We start from the raw sequence: 26,408 nt of genomic DNA on the forward strand, positions 1-26,408 counted from the left end.
GGCCCAAGTGGTGAGCCTCCCCGCTCACCACTTAGCGTGTTTTGAGTGACAGCTAGGCTGAATGAATGGGGGTTTTCTGCATAAAAGCAGGGCTTTTGGGACTGGATCTTCAGAAGTCGCCACAGGACCTAAGAATCCGACGAGGGTAAAGCTGAGCCGACCTGCAACGATGACACCTCCGGTGGAGCCCTGCTGAACCGACTCACCACTTCCCGACGACAGAGGAGATCTCCCTGCCGGAGAGTCTCTTCCCCTGACTGGTGGGAACAACCAGTCCCCTTTGCTTTTTCTTCGCTCCAGGACGCAGTGGTCGAATTGCCCGTGCAGAGCACCTCGGCAACCGGATAGCCACTACCCCTGTTCCGCGACCAAAAGGTGGTGCCTTGGGACGGAGCACTCCGCGGCTGGTCTCTTCCCTGGTGGTGCAACGATCTACAAATTTCTTTCGACGACAAGATCATCTCTTCTCTTGGCAAAGACCGGACGTGCATCCACCACCAGGAACAACTGCCCCCGCCGGAGCTGTCTCTCCACAAACAAGGTACTGTGTCCGCCTGGCTTCCCTTGTTGCCGGATAGAGTGAGGTGCCTGAATCCTCGCCTCTCCATAGGGTCGCCTCCAAGCTTTCTTTAACGTGTGGTTCTGAACTGGTCCAATCTGCCATAACAATTTGCTACAAAGACTCGAACGCATTGCCACTAAGATACTTTTTGGGGACATATCGCCTCGCCTCCCTCCGAGTGGGCCTGGCCTCTGAATTTTTGGAATCTACAGTGGTTCTTGTCTCCTTGATTGCACCTTTGTTCTTACAAGTATTGGTATCAAGTTGATTTCTTAACCCGCCTTTTCTCTCCCGTCCTAAAGTATAGTAGAGTGCCATCTAGGTTAAAGCATACACCTCTGTCTGCAAATAAGTGATGCCGTTGAACCTAGACTTGTCGAACTATTGTTAGGGGGATTGATCTTTTTCTGATAGCCATTGCGATTGAAGTTGTTTGCCGTATTAGTGCCGGAGTGTTTTACATAGATGTGTCGTTATAAATAAATACCTTTATATCTTTACACCGAAGCCTTGTTGCGTGTTTGCTTGTCGTACTGTGTAGAATTGCCCTATCTTGTATACCCCACATACTATCTAACTCTTCTTGAGGAAGTCTGACTGCTCAGCCACAGCTACCAAGTGAATCTGTGTGGTACAGACTGCTACCAAGTGGGTTTACTGCCAAACACCTGTAGTCCTAAATCTTTTGCAGTGGTCCCAGAGAGAACTGCACAGGTTTCCGCCTAACACTGGTGTACAGCGGTGGGATTTGTATCGAGTATACAGTTTAGAGTGCTTTTCGACGCTGTAGGATAACTAACCACAAAACTTTGCACAAAAAGCAACTTTCAAAAAACATGTCTACCATGGAAACTTACAGTCAAGAATCCTTGTCAGGTGAAAATACTGACAGGGTAATTCATAGAATTTCGCAGAAAAGTGTCGCAATCGGCTGGCGCAGAGTGTCCGCGTGCGATTGACTGCGCCAGGCACGTGCGATAAAACCGATTTCCGCGCACAGCGTATTCATGGATTACATGCTCCCAAACCAGCCGTGGCGCAGAGTATCGCAGCGACCCTGCAGCAGCGCCAGTAACGCCCCCAAGAACGCCCTCTCGCAAGGAAAAGCCAGCAAAATCACTAAATCATCGCAAAGGGCTGCGCTAACTCTGGACCAGTTTACAGGGCAGCCAAACAAGGAACGCAAAGCGGGTAACGTGCATATCAGGGGTACACGTGAAGTCATACACGCGATTAGCCAGGGTACGTGTATTACAGGGGTACGCGGGAAGTTTAACACGCGATTGGCCAGGGTACGTGTATTACAGGGGTACGCGGGAAGTTCAACACGCGATTAGCCAGGGTAAGTGTATTACAGGGGTACGCGTGAAGTCATACACGCGATTAGCCAGGGTACGTGTATTACATGGGTACGCGTGAAGTTTAACACGCGATTGGCCAGGGTACGTGTATTACAGGGGTACGCGGGAAGTTCAACACGCGATTGGCCAGGGTACGTGTATTACAGGGGTACACGGGAAGTTTAACACGCGATTAGCCAGGGTACGTGTATTACAGGGGTACGCGGGAAGTTTAACACGCGATTAGCCAGGGTAAGTGTATTACAGGGGTACGCGGGAAGTTCAACACGCAATTAGCCAGGGTACGTGTATTACAGGGGTACGCGGGTAGTTCAACACGCGATTAGCCAGGGTAAGTGTATTACAGGGGTACGCGTGAAGTCATACACGCGATTAGCCAGGGTACGTGTATTACATGGGTACGCGGGAAGTTTAACACGCGATTGGCCAGGGTACGTGTATTACAGGGGTACGCGGGAAGTTTAACACGCGATTAGCCAGGGTACGTGTATTACAGGGGTACGCGGGAAGTTTAAAACGCGATTGGCCAGAGTACGTGTATTACAGGGGTACGCGGGAAGTTCAACACGCGATTAGCCAGGGTACGTGTATTACAGGGGTACGCGGGAAGTTTAACACGCGATTAGCCAGGGTAAGTGTATTACAGGGGTACGCGGGAAGTTCAACACGCAATTAGCCAGGGTACGTGTATTACAGGGGTACGCGTGAAGTCATACACGCGATTAGCCAGGGTACGTGTATTACATGGGTACGCGGGAAGTTCAACACGCGATTGGCCAGGGTACGTGTATTACAGGGGTACGCGGGAAGTTTAACAGGCGATTAGCCAGGGTACGTGTATTACAGGGGTACGCGGGAAGTTTAAAACGCGATTGGCCAGGGTACGTGTATTACAGGGGTACGCGGGAAGTTCAACACGCGATTGGCCAGGGTACGTGTATTACAGGGGTACGCGGGAAGTTTAACACGCGATTAGCCAGGGTACGTGTATTACAGGGGTACGCGGGAAGTTTAACACGCGATTAGCCAGGGTAAGTGTATTACAGGGGTACGCGGGAAGTTCAACACGCAATTAGCCAGGGTACGTGTATCACAGGGGTACGCGGGAAGTTTAACACGCGATTAGCCAGGGTAAGTGTATTACAGGGGTACGCGGGAAGTTCAACACGCAATTAGCCAGGGTACGTGTATTACAGGGGTACGCGTGAAGTCATACACGCGATTAGCCAGGGTACGTGTATTACATGGGTACGCGGGAAGTTCAACACGCGATTGGCCAGGGTACGTGTATTACAGGGGTACGCGGGAAGTTTAACAGGCGATTAGCCAGGGTACGTGTATTACAGGGGTACGCGGGAAGTTTAAAACGCGATTGGCCAGGGTACGTGTATTACAGGGGTACGCGGGAAGTTCAACACGCGATTGGCCAGGGTACGTGTATTACAGGGGTACGCGGGAAGTTTAACACGCGATTAGCCAGGGTACGTGTATTACAGGGGTACGCGGGAAGTTTAACACGCGATTAGCCAGGGTAAGTGTATTACAGGGGTACGCGGGAAGTTCAACACGCAATTAGCCAGGGTACGTGTATCACAGGGGTACGCGGGAAGTTTAACACGCGATTAGCCAGGGTACGTGTATTACAGGGGTACGCGGGAAGTTATACACGCGATTAGCCAGGGTACGTGTATTACAGGGGTGCGTGGGAATCATCACACGCGATTAGGCTGGGTGGGTCCTCACAGGTGTTCCCTGTACACCCTCCACGGCCCCTGCAGGCAGTCTACAAAACAGGGGACTACCCTGCACACCTGCTCATGTCCCCCTGCACCCCCACCCCCCCAGCAGTGCAGGGGCAGCCTCCACCAGGCCCCCACTCATGTCTCCCACCACCCCCACCCTCCCGCCACCAGGGGCAGCCTCCACCAGGCCCCCACCCATGTCTCCCACCACCCCCCGCCACCAGGGGCACTCTCCACCAAGCCCCCACCCATGTCTCCCACCACCCCCACCAGTGCAGGGGCACCCTCCACCAGGCCCCCACCCATGTCTCCCAACACCCCCACCCACCAGCACTGTGGGGCACGTGGCCAGCAGGCAGTCAGGCAGCAGCAGATGGCAGGTGGGAGCGTGCTCAGGGCTCTGGGGGGCAGTAATTTCGCCTCCTGGCCAGGAGCGTGGTCTCTCGTGTGTGAACGCGTGGACAGCCTGATAGGTAGTGAAATCCCACACGTCAGCAAAGGCCCTTAGCGCGTAAACCCGTCAACAGCATATGCGCGCCTATAGTCACCTGCACGTGCAGGAAATTGTTGCGTGACACGTCCCAGTGTCAAAGCGTGTGATTGGTGAAAATGGATGTACACGTAGAAGTGACAAAGCGTGTGATTGGTGAAAATGGATGTACACGCAGGAGTGACAAAGCGTGTGATTGGTGAACGTACACGCCGCGTAAGTGACGCTGTACGTGTGGGCCTGTATATAAGGTACATGTAGAACACCATTTCCTTGTACGTGCTTTTCGTGGAGAGCGAGTGGGTGAAATCTGTACTTCTTGTCGTTTCACACGCGATTTACTTCACGGCGTTTCCAGTTCGTATTCCCTGTTACCTCTGACAGCTTTTTCTCTTTTTTCTCTTTTACTGGTTTACCTGGGCCTGTTCCCTCAAACAGTGTCCCCTTCTACTGTTGTCCTGTCTTCTCAGACAGCGTACACATCTTCTTTTGGCGGGGGTTTAGCCAGCCAAACGCGCTCATTCTTCACGCTCTTTTACCTGGCAGACGGTGAGTCAAGCACGTATCCAACTTCTGTGCTTGCCCCGTGTGTTGCCTACCCCTTCAGAGGTCATTCTAGGCTGCGTGTGACACGCATACGTTCATTCTTGTGTTACTGGGTGCCACAGCGTAGTGCAGGTTTTTCTTTCTGCACACGTGGTCTAGGAGGGGTTGCGTGCACGTCATCTCCCTTTTTTGGGCCTCCTGTGCGTTGCGTGACCCGTCATCTTTCCCCAGGGGTTACAATCAGCCGTGCTAGAGCACTAGGGTACAATTACCATCTGGTACCCAACCCCTTTGACCCCCAATTGCCCAGGACAATTGTCTACAGCCACTCCCATACGCACATTAATATCAGTGCCATGGCTGGGAGGCGAGGATTCCGTAAGGGTGGCAAAGGTGGAAGAGCCACAAGTGGTGGCCGTGGTGGATCCGGTAGGGGACGTGGTCGTAACTTGCAGGGTGAGCCTGTCCCCCCATGTGTGGAGGACCAGTCAAGGGCACCCATCATCCCCCCCCTCCCCCCCCTCCCCCCCTCCCGTTGAGGCTGAAGTGGCTGACACCATCCATGCTCAGCCCTTGTTGGACCAGCCCATTGTGGCACCAGACCTGGCTGACTCCATGGCTGACTTCCAGGTCAGCAGGGCTACGACACGTGCGCTGGTGCACGTTGATGCCATCATGCCACGTGGATCTGGGGCAGCAAGGTCATCTACTGCACCAAGGAGGCAGGGCGGAGTGGCTGCAGGGGCAGCTGCGGCTCCATCCACCCCAGCCCTCACACACCCAGCCAGGACAGTGTCGGTCCTAGTCCATGCTGCTGAGATTCCCCCTGACACCATCACACTCGAGCCAATGCCTGCACCAACTCCCATGCTGAGTGTGCAGTCCCACACTCCTGATACAGAGTCCACCAGGGCTCCTGCCCCTAGTGTCCAGAGCGGCGCAGGACACTCAGGATCACCACCACCTTCCAAGCGGAAGAGGAAGAGTGCTCGTCCGGCACAGGCTGATGCCCCAGACACGGCTACACAGTCCGGCCTGTCCAGGAAGCCCAGCTTCACGGATGACGAACTGAATGCACTTGTCGAGTATGTGTCCGGACATGACAACGAGATGGTCATTGTTGCAGGATCCAAGACCACACCTGCACAACGCCAGGCACACTGGCAGACCGTTGCGGACATCGTAAGTGCCCTTGGAATCGTGAGGCGCACAGCCAATGATTGCTATAAGCGCTGGAATGACCTAAAGCGCAGGGCAAAGAGTAAGCTGGCCTCAAGTCATGCCGCAACTCTAGTGACTGGAGGTGGGTCTCCAGTAGTAGACATGGAACTCACTCCACATGAGTCAGTCGCTGGGACCTACGTCACGGAGGAACAGATCCAAGGCGTGGGAGATCTGGCTGATTACGAGGCATTGTCCGGTGAGTGCACATGCATGTGTGTGTCATACATGTGCATGGTGTGTGTGTGAGGGCTTCTGTTTGGGTGCCAGGAGAGAGTGTGTGCGCCTCAGTCGTATGGGTCAGCCATGTGCTTCATGCAATACTTCCTGCGCAGCTGCATTTGGCCATAGCAGTATCCCTTCTGCCAACAGTAGACATCTAGCACAACTGCACGCCAGTTGCCCTTGAAGTGTCACCTTGACACAACAGATTTGCTTATTTTTCACTGTTCATTCAGTCAGTTTGTTTGCATTCCACCACTTTCACTAGGCATGTCGCTGTCCACTAGTCACATGTCTGACATGGGTATGGTAAAGGGGAGTGACTTTGTTACCTGGATATCATTTGTACACACATGTCCCTGTGCAATTTGACCATTACAGACTGGCAGCTCCAGGTGAAAAATCTGACCTGTTAGAATCAGAAAAGCTATTACATGCGGGAACTGGACTGAATGAATAGGTGCTGCCCTCCTCTCCATCTTCACTCAATAGCAATGGTACATGCCATCTGTGTGATGGCATGTGTGTTTCACCTGCCAATCACAGGCCAATGTGTGATGCCACTGCCAGGCAGCATGCAGAAAATTTGTTCATCTTCCATCTTGGTGTCATCAGTGTGTGCCGTTTGCCTGCACTTCATACGCAGTGAGGGTGCATGCATGGGAGGGTTCTAGTCATGTGGGACATGTCAATCAAGTACTGGTTCTCTTGCTTCTCAGCCCTCAATGTGTGCCATGGTGCTAATGCCTGTTTCCATTACTTTGTTTTCATGTCTTTGCAGGGGAAGACGCACCTGATACTGCTGGGGTTGTGGAGATGGTGCAGACCCAGGAGGTGTCCCAGGGCCGACCAACCACCAGTGAGGGACGTGGTGTGGTGGTGGGGGAGAACCCACAAGTGCTGCAGGTCGTGCTCTCAAGGGGTGTCTCTGGCTGCACCTCCCCCGAGCTGTACTCAGGTGTTGATTCGGATGAGACCTACGTGCCGTCGCTGGTGAGTGTTCCAGGGAGGGATTCTGTTCTGTCTCACCCACCTGCACCAGGGTCAGTACCCTCCATGGGGATGTCAGTGTTGGCAGCTACGCCTTTGGTGGTTACGGATGCAGGGTCACACTCCGCGACATCTGATCCTGTTCCTGGGCCAGCAGATCAGAGGGGGAATGCAGTCCTGCAGCCTCAGGCAGTGCCGGCACAGCAAGGCGCAGTTCGCCTTGCCCCAGACAGGTGTGGTGCCCGCCGACGTGGTGGCCGTACGCCACCTGGCAATACCGCATGGGAGCAATCCATTTACGGTATGGCTACCCAACAGGCTGCATCATCCGAGATGATGGCTCAGGCCATGGATAGGGTGGCCACTTCCATTGTCCCCCCAGAAAGGCTGATGGAGCGACTAGAGCAGGCAACTGACTCCATCTGCCAGTCACACAGGGAGGACATGTTGGGGTCCAACAGGGACAGGCGGGCGGCACTGGCGACTCTGCAGGAGGCCATCTCCATTGAGTCCCAGGGCCACAGGGAAGCCCTGAGGCAGGAGCTCCTACACCTCAGGACGACTCTTGTTGAGCTTGAGGCTTCAACACACCAAAGGACAGAACAGCAGCTGGAGCGTCTCACCCGTACGCTCTCAGCTGAGATGCAGGCAACGAGGGCGGAGGTCCGGGCATCCCGTGAGTTGTTGCATGGGGACCTCCGCACACTCATCCTCCAGAACCAGACCTACCACACCCGCATGCTTGCAGCCATGGAGGAGCAGACTAGGGCCTTGCGTGGGCTGCCTCCCATAGTGCAACCACCTCCGGATGCAGCTGCACAGGGTGATAATAGCGACAGCAGTGACACTCCCACAATAGGGTAGCCGTATGGGCCATGAGCCCATGGAGGTGTTTTATTTTCCCAGGATCCAAGCAGGTGGGTTCTGGTGTGCATCCTGTCCTCGGACCTCCTGGGTGGCCTCCCCAACCCCCCCGGGCCCGTCAATGGCCATTTTTGATTTTTTCTTATTTTTATTTTTATTTTGATTTCTTTTATTCCCAATTTTTTTGGGAGGATCTGTTGGCTCCGATCTGTTGGCTCCGATCTGTTGGCTCCGATCTGTTGGCTCCGATCTGTTGGCTCCGATCTGTTGGCTCCGATCTGTTGGCTCCGATCTGTTGGCTTCCGTGGTTCCTGTGGGCATACGCTGCATTGTGGCTGGGCACATGCAGGCTTGTAATGTATTTGGTTCAGATGCTTGGGTTTGAGTCACACACACCCCTCCTGCTTCCCGTTTCCATGGGCTTGCAAAGGGTGTGCCCAAGTGACAGTGAATTACACAGTGACGTTGGACTCCCATGACCTGTGTGGCCAGTCTGTAGTCAATACTGTGTATACATTCCTAGTGCATATTGCTGTTGTGTTGTACACTGCATGTTGCATTGATGTGTAACTCTTCTTCTGTGTCTACCTCCCAATTTGCAGGTCCCTTCCTCAAGTCCACACAAGGACCTCTAGTCTGGCGATGGGGACCATGTTGGCAGCAGTGCACCTACAACTCTACATGGCGCCAACACTGCACAGTTGGTAGTGGTGGGAGTGCAGGCATTTCCAGGTGGTGAGACTACTAATATGTTACATTTTTGATGTCATGTTAATGGTACTACGTGCTCAAGTATGTTGTTGGTCCGGCATTGCTGTGAGCATTTCAGGTGTTGCAGGTTTCTAATAGTGCCACTGTACATAGTGAGAGTGATGTCATGTTGTGGGGATTACTTTGTTTACCTGCAATTAGCATGACATGGCACGGTGTGTCGTGTGGCAGTGCTGGGGTTGGGTTGGCTGACATGGCACTGTCCTCTTGTTGCATTTTGCAAGTGGGTATTCATTTTAGCTGCTTCAATGTGTAACTTCACAAAACTGCATTGGTGGTGTCTGTGTGGGTAGGGATGCACACATTGTGACACTTCCAGGTGAACAATCTCAGGCTGACATGGAATTCCCGGTTCATTCTCCACACATTCAGGATCAGTGTCAGGTTGAGTCATCATTGATTGTCAGATGGAATGTGCCAGGGCAGTGTGCACTCCACAGGGGTGTGATTTCTATGTGAAGTAATTAGCCACTAGCTGTGTACGGGCTGCCTCCCCCCGTGCCCTTTCCCCTCCCATGCGCAGCGGCTGTGCATGTGGTTGGGGATGTGGGGCCACCACCATGTCCACGGCCAGGCCCCGGCGTGTTGCAACGTTGTGCAGGACACATGCTGCCACTATGATCCTGCACACTACTGGGGGAGCGTATAACAGCTGCCCGCCAGAACGGTCAAGGGAGCGAAAGCGTGACTTTAGCACTCCGAATGTGCGCTCCACTATGCCCCTGGTTGTAATGTGGGCTGTGTTAAATCTTACCTGGGGTGGCGTGGTGGGGTTCCGAATTGGCGTCATCATGTGGGGGCTGAGAGGGTAGGCACTGTCCCCTGTGGAGGTGGGGATTGGTATCATTGGTGAGGTTGTGACCTTGCTCAGTATCCAACATGCATGCATGTGCAGTGGCATACATACTCACCAAGCAGCCATGTATCGCCATGCCGCCCAGCTTCTAGGTCCCGGCTTAGGGTGGAAATTCGGTAAATGAAGCTGTCGTGGGTGGAGCCGGGATAGTTGGCATATACTGAGGTGATTATTCCCTTGGCATTACATGCTACCTGCACGTTGATGGAATGCCAGTGCTTGCGGTTCCTATAGATGTGCTCAGATGCCCTGGGGGGACGTAGAGCCACATGGGTGCAGTCGATGGCACCTAGCACTTTGGGGAATCGTGCCACTGCGTAAAAATCCAGGGCGGCAGCATGCCTTTCTGCAGGTGTTCTGGGCAGGTATATGTGCCTGCGGACTGATGGGCGTGCAGTCATGATGTTCAAGACCTGGTGTAGGCAGCGTGACTGGGTGGCCTGTGACACCCCACCCACTATGGCACTTGTCCGCTGAAATGATCCAGTGGCTAAGAAGTGCAGTACATTGAGGACCTTCTCCAGGGGGCTGAGTGCTTGGGAGCACAGGGTGGGTGATGTGAGGTCATCCTCCCACTCAGTCACCAGGTCCAGTATGATGTGTGGTGGAAACCTGTACCTCCCATACACCTGGTCATCAGGCATCCCGAAAAGGCTGGTTCTGGGTGTGAATATTCTGGCCCTGACTATCCTCCTCCTCCTTCTTTGGTAGCCCACTGCCACTGCTGCTAGGAACGGTATGTTCATCCTGGCGTCTGAGCTTGTTATTGTTAAAGTCCGCAATTTATGCTTAGCGCGTGTTCTAGGCGAGCGTGTGACCCGCGCAGCCCTGGAATCCTGTTGCCAGTCCAATAGCGTGTGGAAATTCACACGCACCACGGGATACAGCGTGTGACCCGCGCAGCCCTGGAATCCAGTTCCCAGTCCAATAGCGTGTGGAAATTCACACGCACCACGGGATACAGCGTGTGACCCGCGCAGCCCTGGAATCCTGTTCCCAGTCCAATAGCGTGTGGAAATTCACACGCACCACGGGATACAGGTTCGCTGACGTACTTGCGTGTGTAAGTGCCCGCGCACCCATTAAATACACGTACATAGGCCAATCGCGTGTACGCGCACTTTTGTCCAATTACACGCGATGACACTCTGACGTGCAGTATCTCCACGTGTGCCCCGTCATCACGTCCTGAGTGGGGAACACCCGTGCGGGTCACGTCACAGACGCGCTTACGCGCTGAGGGACTCTGGTCCAATAGAATCGCGTATGCGTGCTGACGCGCTTACGCGCTAAGGGCCCTTCCTCGGATTTCACGCTGACGTGCAGGATTTTCACGTGCCAAATCACTCCGTATCAAGCTGGCCACGCGAAAACACACGGAAGCCCACGCTCCTGCCCAGAAGGCCGAGTTACTGCCCCCCAGTGCCCCGAGCAGCCTCCCACGTGCCATCTGCTGCTGCCTGCCTGCCTGCCTGCTGCCACCATGCCCTGCCATTTGGTGCCTGCACATCAGCCATCTGCAGGGGTCCAGTTGCTGTGTCCACCCCTGCTGGAACTGAAGACTCCCGACTGGTATTACATCGCTCCACAGCCCAGCCCCAGGACCCAGTTGCCCACCCACACCTGCCTCTGGGGTTGCCATGTCGGGCACTTCCACATCTGGCACCAGTGGCAACCCCAGGCCAGAGGGGCAGAGGGGCACCAGCTTCACTGTCACCGAAGTTGGTGTCCTGGTGGAGCATGTCCTGGGGCAGTATGATGCCCTCTTTGGATCGTCCCGCGCCAGCAAGGAAGGACGGCAGAGGATCTGGGCCGACTGTGTGGTTGCCATCAACGCGGAGGGGGTGGCAACCCGCGACGTCCTGAAGATCAAGAAGCGCTGGGAGGACTTGAGGTCCAGGACCCTTGTGAAGGCCCGGCGCCTCGTGGAGGGGGGCCGGGGCCGCATGAGTACCACCCAGATGAGGGTCCTGGAACGCGTACGCCCAGCGCTCCACGCCCAGATCCTTGAGAGGGAGGCCCGTCTGGAGTTGAGCGGTAAGTGTCCATGCATTACTGTGTGAGACAGGGCATGTTGCGGTGTGCTGGTTCTATGATACTTGCCTGTATGTGTGCCATAGCCCATGTATGCATGTATGTGTGCAGGGACATCATGGTAATGCATGTGCGACCAGTGATGTGTGATGCACATGGTTGTTGCATGTGTTGAAATGCCGCATGGGGAGCCCAAATCAGATTATGAACATGAGAGCATGCCAGTCTCTGTACCTGAACATGGGTGGGGGTGAGGGATGGGTGCTGATGCCAGGTACATATATGGTAGCCATGTCTGTGTGCCTGACCTGCGTGTCTGTGACTTGTGCATGCCATGGATGCATGACACATGTGTGTGACAATGCAGAGATTCAGTAAAGCAGCAAAATTACCCTTGTATCCGCTGTGTTTGGTGTGTTTGGGGCCAGATGGATGTGACTGAGGTGATGTGTGTGCATGTGATGGGCATGAGCCATGATGCATGTGAATTACATATCATTGAATGTTTCAAGAGTCCATTGGACATGCATGGAAATGTCCATGGCATGCACCATGCCTGTTACTGTGTGTGTTTTGCCTGGACTGGCCCATGTGTTGTGGAGGGACATGATGGAAGTGTACTTTGACAGTGGTGCTCATCTGCTATTGCTTCCTGTCTAGGGGACCATTGTACAGTGCCCTGATGCTTGTGTTCTTTGTCTCCCTCTACGCAGCGGCTAGTGAAGAAGAGGGCGGAGACGGCGCTGTGGAGCAAGGCGGCGGGGATGCCCCCACGGCTGCAGCGGAAGGGGTGGGTGAGCCCCCACAGGGGCCTGCTACGGTGGGAGACGGTGAGGAGCCATCCAGGTTGGTGGTTTGCACAGAGGAGGAGGAGGCCGCCACTGGGGCACACATGGGGCCTGGTGGGGGCATCCCTGCTGGTGCAAGTGGTGCAGTCCAGGGCCAGGGGCAGGAGGCAGCACAGGTCACCGTGGAGGGGCCTGTGCATGTCGCTGTCCCTGACCCTGTGAGTGCACCACCATGCACCAGCAGGGATGCCCCGTCCCAGGCCTGTCCGCAGGTAGAGGGGATGTCCATGTCACCTGACTCCCCTCCACCTGCGGACGTGGGAACCCCTGGCCGTGCGGAGAAGGTCCTGATTGGGGTCGCGTTGCGCACGGCTGCGATTCGTGATGCCGTGCGTGCTTCCCGGGAGGAGCACGCACGTCATCACGAAGTGCACCGTGCCGACGTGGCCCAATTGGGATCGGCCATGTTCGGGGGTTTCCTGCATGTGTTGGCCAATGTGGCGGCCCTCTCCTCCTCTGTGCAGGCTATCCACCAGTCGTTCTCCTTGCCGTCTTCCAGCCCAGATGCCACCAGGGCCCCCTGTGGACCTGCCCCGACCAATGCAGCCAGCTCGGTGGGGATCCCATCCCTGCCACAGTCGGGAGTCAGAGATCCAGCAGGGGTGGACACCAGAGCAACTGGACCCCAGCAGATGGAGGATGTGACGGCATCATCGGGCAGGGCATGTGCACGACGGCGTCGGTGGTTTCCATCAGCCTGGATGCCGTCGTGCTGGCACAGGCAGTTGCGTCGGAGGCAGCAGCAGGCTCAACGTGGGAGGCATCATGGCTCGGGGCCATCAACATCAGGGGTGCAGGCATCGGCCGGAGGGCAGGAGAACCCTGGAATGGGAGTGGCTTCCGTGTGGGAGAGGTTGTGCCAGCGGATAGGTGCGGAGCGGCAGCGGGCAGAGGAGGAACGGCTCACGATGGTCAGGGCGGAGGACTCCATGCGGAGGGCGCTGAGGCGGGCTGAGTGCCTCGAGGGTCTTCGCAGGGAGTTTGAGCTTGACACTGCGTTATCCCTGCGGGACCTCGGGGCCAGGGAACATGCCCGCCTCCAAGCCATTGAGCAGGAGTTCGAGGATGCCCTGGCCCATGACAACAACCAGTGAGCCGTCCAAATAGCCCGCTGCCTTTGTATATAGTTGTATAGTTAGGGTTAGGTTTCCTTTGTTTTTTTGATTTTTTTTTGGGTTGCGATTGGACAATGCACCACTTTTTTGTATATAGTTCCCTTTTTAGTTAGTAGTCAGTTAGGTTTAATTTGGTAGGGCTCATGGACCCAGGATTATCTTCTTGATTGGCTTATTTTATTTTTTCATAATTTTTTCATGGACATTCATCTTGTTTTGTTTGATTTGCTTTGTGTTTTTTCTTATTTGCTGTTCAATACATATTTTTTTTTTAATCTTCAATGTGTCGTATCATCTCATTGCTTTCAGGCATGTCATGTTGGGTGTTTTGTCATTCACTTGCAGCCATTGTGTGTGACAGACATGTGTTAAATTGCATTATTTACATTGGGGGTGTAACATGTAATTGCCTTTGATATGTGGGTGGGTGTGATAGTTGGTTGTGCCTTTTGGCAGGGGAGGATGGGCATTACGGACATGATTGGGGAATGTTGGGACCCAGGTGCAGGGGGGCATGGATTGGACATGGGTGGGGGCCTGCTGGCAGGTGCCCCACAGTGCTGGGGGGTGGGGGTGGTGAGAGACATGAGTTGGACATGGGTGGGGGCCTGCTGGCAGGTGCCCCACAGTGCTGGGGGGTGGGGGTGGTGGGAGACATGAGTGGGGCCCTGGTGGAGGGTGACCCTGGTGGCTGGGGTTTGGGGGTGGTGGGAGACATGAGTTGGACATGGGTGGGGGCCTGCTGGCAGGTGCCCCACAGTGCTGGGGGGTGGGGGTGGTGGGAGACATGAGTGGGGCCCTGGTGGAGGGTGACCCTGGTGGCTCGGGTTTGGGGGTGGTGGGAGACGTGAGTTGGACATGGGTGGGGGCCTGCTGGCAGGTGCCCCACAGTGCTGGGGGGTGGGGGTGGTGGGAGACATGAGTGGGGCCCTGGTGGAGGGTGACCCTGGTGGCTGGGGTTTGGGGGTGGTGGGAGACATGAGTTGGACATGGGTGGGGGGCTGCTGGCAGGTGCCCCACAGTGCTGGGGGGTGGGGGTGGTGGGAGACATGAGTGGGGCCCTGGTGGAGGGTGACCCTGGTGGCTGGGGTTTGGGGGTGGTGGGTGACATGAGTTGGACATGGGTGGGGGCCTGCTGGCAGGTGCCCCACAGTGCTGGGGGGTGGGGGTGGTGAGAGACATGAGTGGGGCCCTGGTGGAGGGTGACCCTGGTGGCTGGGGTTTGGGGGTGGTGGGAGACATGAGTTGGACATGGGTGGGGGCCTGCTGGCAGGTGCCCCACAGTGCTGGGGGGTGGGGGTGCAAGGGGACATGTGTTGGTGTTCATTAGTTCAAGGAGACATGTGCCTTTGCTGGGGGGCATGCCCATGTTGGGTGGGCTGCCTGCGGGACATGACCAGGGATGCAGGGTAGTCCCCTGTGGTGTGGGCTGCCTGCAGGGGCCGTGGAGGGTGTACAGGGTACACCTGGGAGGAGCCACACTGTCAAATCACATGTGGAACTTCCCGCGCACCCCTGAAATACACGCGCCCAGGCTATTCGCGTGTGGAACTTCCCGCGCACCCCTGAAATTCACGCGCCCAGGCTATTCGCGTGTGGGACTTCCCGCGCACCCCTGAAATACACGCGCCCAGGCTATTCGCGTGTGGAACTTCCCGCGCACCCCTGAAATACACGCGCCCAGGCTATTCGCGTGTGGAACTTCCCGCGAACCCCTGAAATACACGCGCCGAGGCTATTCGCGTGTGGAACTTCCCGCGAACCCCTGAAATACACACGCCCAGGCTATTCGCGTGTGGAACTTCCCGCGCACCCCTCAAATTCACGCGCCCAGGCTATTCGCGTGTGGAACTTCCCGCGCACCCCAGAAATACACGCGCCCAGGCTATTCGCGTGTGGAACTTCCCGCGAACCCCTGTAATACACGTAGCCCGCTCCCCCAGGCCCGATCGCGTGAGGAACTTCCCGCGCACCCCTCAAATTCACGCGCCCAGGCTATTCGCGTGTGAAACTTCACGCGAACCCCTGAAATACACGCGCCCAGGCTATTCGCGTGTGGAACTTCCCGCGAACCCCTGAAATTCACGCGCCCAGGCTATTCGCGTGTGGGACTTCCCGCGCACCCCTGAAATACACGCGCCCAGGCTATTCGCGTGTGGAACTTCCCGCGCACCCCTGAAATACACGCGCCCAGGCTATTCGCGTGTGGAACTTCCCGCGCACCCCTCAAATTCACGCGCCCAGGCTATTCGCGTGTGAAACTTCACGCGAACCCCTGAAATACACGCGCCCAGGCTATTCGCGTGTGGAACTTCCCGCGCACCCCTGAAATTCACGCGCCCAGGCTATTCGCGTGTGGGACTTCCCGCGCACCCCTGAAATACACGCGCCCAGGCTATTCGCGTGTGGAACTTCCCGCGCACCCCTGAAATACACGCGCCCAGGCTATTCGCGTGTGGAACTTCCCGCGAACCCCTGAAATACACGCGCCCAGGCTATTCGCGTGTGGAACTTCCCGCGAACCCCTGAAATACACGCGCCCAGGCTATTCGCGTGTGGAACTTCCCGCACACCCCTCAAATTCACGCGCCCAGGCTATTCGCGTGTGGAACTTCCCGCGCACCCCTGAAATACACGCGCCCAGGCTATTCGCGTGTGGAACTTCCCGCGAACCCCTGTAATACACGTAGCCCGCTCCCCCAGGCCCGATCGCGTGAGGAACTTCCCGCGCACCCCTCAAATTCACGCGCCCAGGCTATTCGCGTGTGAAACTTCACGCGAACCCCTGAAATATACGTAGCACGCTCCCCCAGGCCCGATCGCGTGTGGAACTTCACGCGAACCCCTGTAATACACGAAGCCCGCTCCCCCAGGCCCGATCGCGTGAGGAACTTCACGCGAACCCCTGTAATACACGTAGCCCGCTCCCCCAGGCCCGATCGCGTGAGGAACTTCACGCGAACCCCTGTTATACACGTAGCCCGCTCCCCCAGGCCCGATCGCGTGAGGAACTTCCCGCGCACCCCTCAAATTCACGCGCCCAGGCTATTCGCGTGTGGAACTTCCCGCGCACCCCTGAAATACACGCGCCCAGGCTATTCGCGTGTGGAACTTCCCGCGAACCCCTGTAATACACGTAGCCCGCTCCCCCAGGCCCGATCGCGTGTGGAACTTCCCGCGCACCCCTCAAATTCACGCGCCCAGGCTATTCGCGTGTGGAACTTCCCGCGCACCCCTGAAATACACGCGGCCAGGCTATTCTCGTGTGGAACTTCCCGCGCACCCCTGAAATACACGCGCCCAGGCTATTCGCGTGTGGAACTTCCCGCGAACCCCTGAAATACACGCACCCAGGCTATTCGCGTGTGGAACTTCCCGCGAACCCCTGTAATACACGTAGCCCGCTCCCCCAGGCCCGATCGCGTGAGGAACTTCCCGCGCACCCCTCAAATTCACGCGCCCAGGCTATTCGCGTGTGGAACTTCCCGCGCACCCCTGAAATACACGCGGCCAGGCTATTCGCGTGTGGAACTTCCCGCGCACCCCTGAAATACACGCGCCCAGGCTATTCGCGTGTGGAACTTCCCGCGAACCCCTGAAATACACGCCCCCAGGCTATTCGCGTGTGGAACTTCCCGCGAACCCCTGAAATATACGTAGCCCGCTCCCCCAGGCCCGATCGCGTGAGGAACTTCACGCGAACCCCTGTTATACACGTAGCCCGCTCCCCCAGGCCCGATCGCGTGAGGAACTTCCCGCGCACCCCTCAAATTCACGCGCCCAGGCTATTCGCGTGTGAAACTTCACGCGAACCCCTGAAATATACGTAGCACGCTCCCCCAGGCCCGATCGCGTGTGGAACTTCACGCGAACCCCTGTAATACACGAAGCCCGCTCCCCCAGGACCCATCGCGTGAGGAACTTCACGCGAACCCCTGTAATACACGTAGCCCGCTCCCCCAGGCCCGATCGCGTGAGGAACTTCACGCGAACCCCTGTAATACACGTAGCCCGCTCCCCCAGGCCCGATCGCGTGAGGAACTTCCCGCGCACCCCTCAAATTCACGCGCCCAGGCTATTCGCATGTGAAACTTCACGCGAACCCCTGAAATATACGTAGCACGCTCCCCCAGGCCCGATCGCGTGTGGAACTTCACGCGAACCCCTGTAATACACGAAGGCCGCTCCCCCAGGCCCGATCGCGTGAGGAACTTCACGCGAACCCCTGTAATACACGTAGCCCGCTCCCCCAGGCCCGATCGCGTGAGGAACTTCACGCGAACCCCTGTTATACACGTAGCCCGCTCCCCCAGGCCCGATCGCGTGAGGAACTTCACGCGAACCCCTGTAATACACGAAGCCCGCTCCCCCAGGCCCGATCGCGTGTGGAACTTCACGCGAACCCCTGTAATACACGTAGCCCGCTCCCCCAGGCCCGATCGCGTGAATAACTTCACGCGAACCCCTGTGATGCACGTACCCTGCAAATCGCGTGTGACACTTCCCGCGCACCCCGGTATACATGCACACGTATTTTTTGTCAGCGGGTGTCCGTGTTTGTGGGTACCCCTTTGCACGTCATTTTTCCTGGAGGGCCACAGTATGGGACATTCATCATGGCAGTATATAGGTGCTATTTGTTGGCGCACCTTTTGGCGCACATTTCTTACAGCCGCAGAGACGCTACCGCCTCCTTTCTTGTGGCGGTCGTGTTTGTGCCTGTGCGCTGGTTTGAGCGTGCGCTTTTTTCCCCTATTCTATTCCATGAATACGTGTTGTAGGCGAGCGTGTGGGCGTTCCGCGCACTTGTGCCCTGTACTTCCCCCGTGACGCCCACGTTTTGGCAAGTTGTTCCCCATTCCGAGTGTTACGCCCGTGTTCCGCCTACTTTTATTGCGTGCGCCGCGCTATGTGCGATTTTCGCTGTGGCCTGTGCGATTTTCGCTGTGACCTGGCGCACGCTGTTAGATGGCCTGTGCGCTAACGTGCGCCGCGCACTTTTTATTGCACATCCGCTGGTTTTCTCGCGCACGGACTTCCATGAATCGACGTGCGCTGCTTTTCGTGCGATTTTCGCACGTTCACTGCGATTTTCGCTATTCCACTGCGATTCGCACGTTTTTGCCCACTTGCGCCGCGCTAATTATTCCATGAATCGGCCTCTGAGAGTTTACGAGCTCTCTGTAGGCAAGAGAATCTTTCTGTAAGGGGCAAGAAGTTAAAACTAATAGAGAGATTGCTGGCGAACCAAAGTCTGGGTACTGGTTCAGAGGAACCAATTTCTCCAGCAAATGTAGATAACAGTGATGGTATTGATCTAAATCATAATTCTGATGATAGTGATGAAGAGGCCGAAGAGGAAGGAGAGGCTAACGAAACTGTCTCCCCTGATCCTCTACCTGCCTTACCGGCTGTACCTACGGGGCCCATACCAGGTCCCACATGTAACCCTGCTTATTTTGAACTTGAAAAAATTAAGCTCGAATTAGAATACAAAAGGTTCTTGGCTCAATCTGAAAGAAACCAAGAGCTCGAGTTCAGACGGATGAATGCCTAGGCTGAGCAGAAGCAAGCTGAGTTAAGGCTCAGGGAAATAGAACTTAATCATGAGTTAGAGATGAAAAAGTTGTCTGTAGAAAATGCTTCTCTCTCCTCTGGTTCCTCTAGGAGCTCCAGTCCCAAAAGACCCCGGATGCCAAAGGAATTAGTGGGTATGTATAAACCGAGATTGGATGTGTTGGATTGGTTAAAACTGTTTCAGTACAATCATGGGCTCCAGGACATCACCGGGAATGATTTGCTTCCCTGGTTGTTCTCTAGGCTCCCCCCTGTTGCGACTGATGTGGTAATGGAGTTGGGGGAGGCGGATAAGACGGATTACGAAAGTGTGAAACTAGCTTTGATAGCTAGATTCGGGAAGACCCCTTCCCAGTATCTTAAGAGGTTAGAACCCTCAAAAAGCATGATGGTACCCCTAGGGCTACCTGGGTGAGTAAAGGGTTGAAGAACTTAGAGGGATGGATTAAGGGTTACAAAGTGAACACTTATGAGGGTATGAAGAATCTTTTTATGTTGGAGGCGATTTATGATGCCTGTTCTCCTGATCTCAGACAGCACTTGGCTGATTCGAAGGAATTGGATTCCCGGAAGCTGGCTAAGGCTGCTGACTTATGGGTTGCCAACAGGGCTACTCATAAGGATGCAGGGGCAACTCAGAAAAAGGATGAGGGAAAACAGCCTAAAAAAGACTCAAAAGAGAATTCAAATAACCCAAATTCCAAAGAGGGCCCCAAACAAAACCAGAAGGGTAAGCCACAAGGAAAACCGCCGCAGAATAGTGTGACTTCTGGTGCCAAACCGGAAGGAGGCCAGAACAAGCCACCATTCCAGAAAGCATTCGGTAAATGCTTTGTTTGTGGCTCGACTGACCACGTGAAAGGAGATCCCAGATGTAAGGGTAAACCTTCAGGGGTCCAGCTTGTCTCCTTAGCCTTCTCTCCAGAGGAGGAAGTCCAAATGGCAAGTGGAAACTTTCTACTGCTAGCTGATGAACCCATCGGAGACTCAGCCAGCGTTTCTTTAGTATCTCTGGGGATGTGGGAACAACAGAATTTAAATGTCTATAATTCGATCCCCGATAATACTAAAGAGTATTATAAGGACAGTGTCCAGGTGAATGGTCAGGAGACTCCTGCCATTAGGGACACTGGGGCCAGCATAACTGTGGTGGATAAATCGTTTTTTCAGGCTGAAGATGTTGCTAAGGCACCCCAACGCCTCACCAAGTTAGCTGGAGGGCCTGTGCAGATGCTTCCCCAATTACCAGTTCTCATCCAGTGTAACGACATGACTGTGAAGATACCTGTCAGCATACAGAGTGAGGTACCAGGACGCGTACTGTTGGGTAACGATTTGAAAACTCTCGGAGTTGTATCGCATACTCCCAGACCTCCTAGTAAACAGTTACAGGAGCTAACCAGACCCGCAAGAGAGAGGACCATGCGCGGTACTCTCCAGGAGATGATGAAGAAAGAAATCACTCCTGCTCCACTGGAATTGTCGGCAGCTGTCTCGAAGAAAACAGAAGCCAAGGGGAAACCTAAAACTTCTACCCCGAAACCAGCAGCCAGCACTTCAGTGCAGCCAACGAGGACTTCACCGCGGTTGTCCAAAGTTACACCCATAACTCTACCTCCAGCTGGGACTGAGAGGGAGGTACAACCCTGTGTGGTAGAATTAGACTCTGAGGAAGAGCTAATGGAAGGCCAGTAACTCATTGGAGATCTGGATCCTGTTGACCATCCTGAGCTGCAGTCTTTACTGGCAGAAGGTGGACCCAGCAGGGCAGACTTCAGTAAGGGACAGAGGGAATGTCCAACTCTGGAAGGTCTTCACCACCAGGCAGAAGCTCAGGCTGAAGGGCAAGAGCCTGGGAAATACAGGTTGCACTGGGAAGATGGCCTCTTCTACAGTGAACCGACCGAGTCTGCACCTGGAGACTACAAACGACTTGTAGTACCCAAAGAGAACAGACTACAGTTCTTGCAGTTAGCCCACGAAATTCCTTTGGCTGGTCACTTGAGTTTCAAGAAGACTAAGGAAAGGCTCTCTCTCTACTTCTATTGGCCGAAGATGGGGGCCGAAGTGGAAAAACACTGCAGGAGCTGCCACACCTGCCAGACCTCTGGTAAGGTGGGCACCAAGAATGGGGCACCTTTAGTGCCTCTCCCAGTTGTGGGAGTCCCATTTGAGAGAGTAGGGATTGACATTGTTGGTCCCCTTGATCCTCCAACCTCCTCAGGCAGCAGGTTTATACTTGTTGTAGTAGGCCATGCTACTAGGTATCCTGAGGCAATTCCTATGAGGACTGTTACAGCTTCGGCTGTGGCTAAGGCCCTCCTTGGTATTTTTACTAGGGTTGTGTTTCCTAAGGAAGTAATCTCTGACAGGGGGTCGAACTTTATGTCCCACTACATGAAAGCCACGTGGAAAACCTGTGGAGTTACTTACAAGTTCTCAACAGCTTACCACCCACAAACCAATGGGTTGGTAGAACGGTTCAACCGAACCATGAAGAGCATGATAGGTGCTTTAGAGGAACCCCTTAAGCGTATGTGGGACCTTCTACTGCCAGGCCTCTCTTCGCTTATAGAGAAGTCCCTCAGGAGGGAGTAGGTTATTCTCCCTTCGAGCTTCTCTATGGTCATCCCGTCAGAGGTCCATTGGCCCTGATTAAAGAGGGGTTGGAGAGTGCTCCTTCCCCCAAGCCAGTCAGAGTGACTGACTACATGATAGGTCTCCGGAGGAGAATGTCGCACATGATGACGGAAGCAAGCGATAACTTGAAAGCTGGACAAGCATTGGTCAAGCACTGGCACGATCAAAAGGCTAACATGGTTGAGTTCGCTCAAGACCAGCTCGTTCTCGTTATGATCCCAACAAGGCAGAGGGCCTTGCAAGACAAATGGATGGGACCCTTCAGAGTTGTGGGTAAACTCGGGGAGGTCAACTATCTGGTGGACTTGGGCAATCCCAAGGAGGCTCCGCAGTCTTCCACACCAACCAACTCAAAGCGTATGTCTCAAGACCTGGTGTAGGAGCGTTGCTTCTAGCATCATCCGAGGAAGAAGAAGAGAGTGAAGCTCTTCCGGATCTCCTCAGAGGCTTACCTGTGGACGAAAAAGTTGAAGGAGTAAATCTCTCTTCAAATCTGACACCCGAGCAACAAGAAGAGTGCAAGTCTATGTTAAATCAGTTTGCCTCCCTGTTCTCGCTTTCACCAGGCTTGACCCCTTGGGGCCAGCATGACATACTCACTGGTGACTGTCTGCCAGTCAAAAGCAGAGGATACCGAATGTCAGAAAACGTACGGACCCACATCAAAGTTGAGGTCAGCAAGATGCTCGATCTCGGGGTAATAGAGCCCTCTACTAGTCCATGGTCTAGCCCCGTTTTGTTAGTACCAAAGGCCGGATCTAAAGAGCTTAGATTCTGCGTGGATTATAGAGCTCTTAATGCAGTCACCAAGACTGATGCCCACCCTTTGCCAAGAACAGATGAGTTGGTGGATAAACTTGGCTCCGCCAAATTCCTCAGCACATTTGACTTGACGTCAGGCTATTGGCAAATAGCCCTGACAGACCATGCCAAGGAGAAAACTGCATTTTCTACTCCCGTTGGCTTATTCCAGTTTAAGGTAATGCCTTTCGGACTAAAGAATGCACCTGCTACGTTTCAACGGATGGTAAACCAGGTTCTGAATGGGATGGAGCACTTCTGCATGGCATACTTGGATGACATAGCAGTGTTCAGCAATTCCTGGGAACAACATGTAACCCACCTGAGAGATGTTTTGCAGGCTCTTGGACGAGCCAATCTGATCATAAAGGTGAGTAAATGCCAAATTGGACAGAGTAAGGTAGTCTATCTTGGACATGAGGTAGGAGGTGGGGAAATAAGGCCTTTGCTCAGTAAGATTGAAGCTGTGCAAAATTGGACAACACCTACTACTCAAACCCAAGTGAGAGCCTTCTTAGGCCTCACTGGGTATTACAGGAATGTCATAGAGAACTATGGAACCATAGCTTCTCCACTGAATGTCATCTCCTCGCCCAAATTTCCTAAAAAGGTTAGATGGAACGAGGAGTGCAATCAGGTTTTTGAAAACCTGAAAAAGGCTCTTTGCCAAGCCCCAGTACTCAGAGCTCCTAATTACCGCCAACACTTCATTGTGCAGACAGATGCTTTGAATGTAGGAATAGGTGCCGTACTCAGTCAACTGGATGGGAAAGGTAGGGAGCACCCCGTTTGCTTCATCAGCCGCAAGCTGAAGGATCCTGAAACAAGGTGGGCAACAATCGAAAGAGAGTGCTTTGCTATCGTGTGGGCTCTGAAGAAGTTTAGGCCGTACTTGTATGGTTCTACTTTTGTCATTCAGACTGACCACCAACCCTTGAGATGGTTAATGCAAATAAAAGGGGAAAACCCAAAACTATTGAGATGGTCGATCTGCCTGCAAGGGTTTGATTTCACCATTGAACACAGGTGAGGGTGTCACCACCAAAATGCTGATGGTCTCTCTAGGATGTATGTCATCGACTAGAGGTATGAGATTCATCCAGGAGTGGATTAAATCCTCCTGTCACTTAGTCTGGGGGGGGTGAGTGTTAGGGAGAATTCTCTGTTTAGGCTGAATTTCCTAACCTAATGAGTCCCCCAGCAGCTTTGCTGGATTTCTGGAGTTTGTTTTTTCCATCCTGCCAAGAGTGAGAATCTTTTTCTCCCACTCTTGGACGTGAATGTGTGTAATTCCTTTGAATGTCAATGTGTTCGATGGGCTATGGGGTCTTTTACTCCCTAGGGTCTCATATGTGTTTCTATGTGTCTTACAACGTACCCTACATGCCGTAGCACTGGGGCGTCCTAGCGGACCTCCATCATAGACTCCATACCCAGGGACTGACTACTGTCTCCCCGGGCATGTAAAGTCACCATTGGCTTTACTAGACCTAAATGTACTAACAGAACTAGTACAAACCATCCTATTATGGACGTACTATTGGGGGTAATTCGATTACTCCTGGGTCTGTTATTCGAGGGGGCACTGTCCCATCCCCCCTCGTCGAGTTTTGGCTGGTGGCAGTGGAAACTACTTGTTATATTCGACTCCGAATATAACCCTATGGGATTCTTCCCATTGTTGGAGATTGATACTGTTTCTCGTTAATCTCTAACATACCACCGGTCTACTTATCTTAAATAAGTCTATCGGATGGTATTTTCTGCCAGAACTCGGTTTTTTAAAATGGCGTCTGTGTTCGTCTCTGTGACTCCTAAACCAAAGGTTGAGCCCTTGTTCGACTTTTGGCGGGCTTCTGTACAGAGACCCTCCAAAGTGGTGCCATTCTGTCTGGGTTACCACAGAGTTGTGGGAGGGGGTTTAGGCACCCTGGACCGAGTTACCTTGCCAACTCTGGTCGCACTCTGGTGTGATTGGCCCAAGTGGTGAGCCTCCCCACTCACCACTTAGCGTGTTTTGAGTGACAGCTAGGCTGAATGAATGGGGGTTTTCTGCATAAAAGCAGGGCTTTTGGGACTGGGTCTTCAGAAGTCGCCACAGGACCTAAGAATCCGACGAGGGTAAAGCTGAGCCGACCTGCAACGATGACACCTCAGGTGGAGCCCTGCTGAACCGACTCACCACTTCCCGACGACAGAGGAGATCTCCCTGCCGGAGAGTCTCGTCCCCTGACTGGTGGGAACAACCAGTCCCCTTTACTTTTTCTTCACTCCAGGACGCAGTGGTCGAATTGCCCGTGCAGAGCACCTCAGCAACCGGATAGCCACTACCCCTGTACCGCGACCAAAAGGTGGTGCCTTGTGACGGAGCACTCCGCGGCTGGTCTCTTCCCTGGTGGTGCAACGATCTTCAACTTTCATTCGACGATGAGATCATCTCTTCTCTTGGCAAAGACCGGACGTGCATCCACCACCAGGAACAACTGCCCCCGCCGGAGCTGTCTCTCCACAAACAAGGTACTGTGTCCGCATGGCTTCCCTTGTTGCCGGATAGAGTGAGGTGTCTGAATCCTCGCCTCTCCATAGGGTCGCCTCCAAGCTTTCTTTAACGTGTGGTTCTGAACTGGTCCAATCTGCCATAACAATTTGCTACAAAGACTCGAACGCATTTCCACTAAGATACTTTTTGGGGAGATATCGCCTCGCCTCTCTCCGAGTGGGCCTGGCCTCTGAACTTTTGGAATCTACCGTGGTTCTTGTCTTCTTGCCTTGCACCTTTGTTCTTACAAGTATTGGTATCAAGTTGATTTCTTAACCCGCCTTTTCTCTCCCGTCCTAACGTATACTAGAGTGCCATCTAGGTTAAAGCATACACCTCTGTCTGCAAATAAGTGATGCCATTGAACCTAGACTTGTCGAACTATTGTTAGGGGGATTGAACTTTTTCTGATAGCCATTGCGATTTAAGTTGTTTGCCGTATTAGTGCCGGAGTGTTTTACATAGATATGTCGTTATAAATAAATACCTTTATATCTTTACACCTTGTTGCGTGTTTGCTTGTCGTACTGTGTAGAATTGCCCTATCTTGTATACTCCACATACTGTCTAACTCTTCTTGAGGGAAGTCTGACTGCTCAGCCACAGCTAACAAGTGAATCTGTGTGGTACAGACTTCTACCAAGTGGGTTTACTGCCAAACACCTGTAGTCCTAAATCTTTTGCAGTGGTCCCAGAGGGAACTGCACAGGTTTCCGCCTAACAGCCATTTCATTGTACGTGCTTTTCGTGGAGAGCGAGTGGGTGAAATCTGTACTTCTTGTCGGTTCACACGCGATTACTTCACAGCGTTTCTAGTTCGTACTCCCTGTTACCTCTGACAGCTCTTTCTGAATTTTTGTTGGGCCTGTTTCCTCAAACAGAGTTCACTTCTCCTTTTGTCCTGTCTCCTCAGACAGCGTGCAATTCTTCTTTTGGCGGGGGTGTTGTCAACATGCACACATGTGTATTTTTCACGTTCTTTTTCCAGGCAGACGGTGAATTCCGCATGTACTTAGCAACTGTGCTTGCCCCGTGTGTCGCGTTCCCCTTCAGAGGTCATTGTAGGCTGCGTGTATTACGCGTACGCTTAGTTTTGTGTTTCTTGGTGCCACAGCGTAGTGCGGGTTCATTTTTTTCACGCATGTGGTCTATGAGGGGTTGCGTGCACATTCATTTTTGATTTTGGGCTGCTTGTGCATTGCGTGACCCGTCATCTTCCCCCAGGCGTC

This window comes from Ambystoma mexicanum, chromosome 5q (assembly GCF_040938575.1).
Source record: "Ambystoma mexicanum isolate Mex_15411 chromosome 5q, UKY_AmexF1_1, whole genome shotgun sequence".
Lineage (NCBI taxonomy): Eukaryota > Metazoa > Chordata > Amphibia > Caudata > Ambystomatidae > Ambystoma > Ambystoma mexicanum.